This window comes from Pterocles gutturalis, unplaced genomic scaffold (assembly GCF_000699245.1).
Source record: "Pterocles gutturalis isolate BGI_N339 unplaced genomic scaffold, ASM69924v1 scaffold3472, whole genome shotgun sequence".
In the NCBI taxonomy this organism is placed as follows: Eukaryota; Metazoa; Chordata; class Aves; order Pterocliformes; family Pteroclidae; genus Pterocles; species Pterocles gutturalis.
The window spans coordinates 7909-9739 of record NW_010109980.1 but is presented as its reverse complement, the minus strand read 5'-3'; the positions used below and the strand labels follow the sequence as shown (position 1 = coordinate 9739).

At 44.6% G+C, this 1831-nt stretch overlaps 1 protein-coding gene across 1 annotated transcript in view; it reads left to right on the top strand.

The window, feature by feature from the left end:
- KMT2E (lysine (K)-specific methyltransferase 2E) overlaps nucleotides 1-1831 on the top strand; it is a gene marked incomplete at its 5' end in the record, with an annotated part of 37198 nt that overhangs the window by 32510 nt on the left and 2857 nt on the right. The gene's annotated exons all lie outside the window — the stretch shown is intronic.

Genomic DNA, 1831 nt, shown 5'->3' with positions numbered 1-1831 from the left:
CGCCACCAGGTCCTCTCCCCCACCACCAGCCTCCCCACCCTTCAGCTGGACACCAAGGTTTGCAAGCACAACACCAGCATGTTGTAAACTCTGCACCTCCCCCCCCTCCACCCCCACCCTCCAACGTTATGGGCTCGGGGCACCACCCAGCATCAGCACAAGGGTTACACCACCCCTCTCATCAAGGACCCCCCCATTTTCCTTCCAACGCTCACACGAGCGTGTCCTCCTACTCCTCACAAGCCCCACACCACACAACGTTAGGACCTGGACCTCAACATCAGCCTGCTGGAACAGGACCGCATTGCCCACTCCCCGGCCAGGGTCCTCACATCCAACCTCAAGGACCAAACAGTATTGCAACACCTACTGCTTCGGGGTTCTGCCCTCACCCCGGCTCTGTGACCCTTCCCCACACCATGCAGGGGCCGCAGCAGGCATCGCCGGTGCCCGGACAGATCCCCATCCACAGAGCACAGGTGCCGCCCACTTTTCAGAACAATTACCATGGTTCAGGGTGGCATTAAAATGGATCCCTTTAATTCTAAACATTTTTAAAATGTTCTGTAATATAAACTGTGCATATTTCATATGTACCTATTCAAGGTACTTTTTAAAGCTTGTACATGATACTTTGTATAAAAGCAAACACCAGTGCTCTTTCATTGTATTCTTTCCATTTTTTGCTTTTTAAAATTCCTGAAAATGTGCTGTTAAGCCAGTATTAGGTATTTCTTTTTATTTTGTAAGTGAACATTCCAGCTGTTTTTTCTGGCAGTAGGTTTGATGCTGCATAATCTTTAAAATTTTATTGTTGCAGTTAAATTCATTTAGTGAATGTTTTCTATATTACTTTTATACATATGTAATTAAATAAGTACACAGGCTAAGTGATGGCACTAACAATTTTTTTTTTCCCCCATTTTCTTCTGTCAACAGTTCTTTGTGTGCATAGAGATAGAAAACAATGCAATACAAATTTTTATAGTTTTGGTGTGGACATGGCTTTTTGTTTCATCAGTTATTTGCAGAAAATGTAATTTAATGTATAGACTGTTTCTAATGTCTCCGAGTGCTGTAAATACTGTATTTCTTTTGCTTGTAAAATTGCTTAAAGCTTCTTTCATTTGATATAGTATTGTATATAATAAGTCTCTTTTGCAAAAGAAAAAGTGTGATCTTTGTGGAAGTAGTACAGTATATGATCTTTAATTTTTTTTTTAATATACTGTCACATTGCAGCACTGGTTGGGCATTTTAATTCATGTTAATAAATCACAACTCTGTCAGTTTTAACCGCTTGTCCTGAAAGGGTGGTGGTGTGTCTTCAGGGAAGTGGCTGCACAAACCAAAACAAACACCTCCTCTGGTCCCTGTGAGGCTGTTCCTGTCCCTGCAACATCCAGCTGTGAGTTTACTGCTGTAGTACAGACAGCGGCTTATTTTCCCTGCTGAGTCTAGAGGTGAGGAAAAACTGTTCCCAGCACAGCAGGGCCTGGTGGCAAGGTGCTGATGGGTTCATCGGGGTGCAGTGGTGTGTCACCCAGAGGATTTGTACACCCTTGCAGCTATGTTACTCCGACTGTGGTGCCAGACTGCAGTGCCCCCCGCACACTGCAGCATGCTCCTCTTCCTTTAAGGAATCTTTAGCCCCCCATGAGGGCAGTACATGGGGAAGGTTTAAAAATGCGCTTAAACTGCGTTTGTAATGCACCTTCCCCGTCCCTGCCCTGCAGATTCTCTCCTCGAGGGAGAGCTGTGGTGCTAGAATGGAGTATGGGACACTAGGCACTATGGAACAGTATTTCTTTTTAAAGGAAGCAGTTTATTC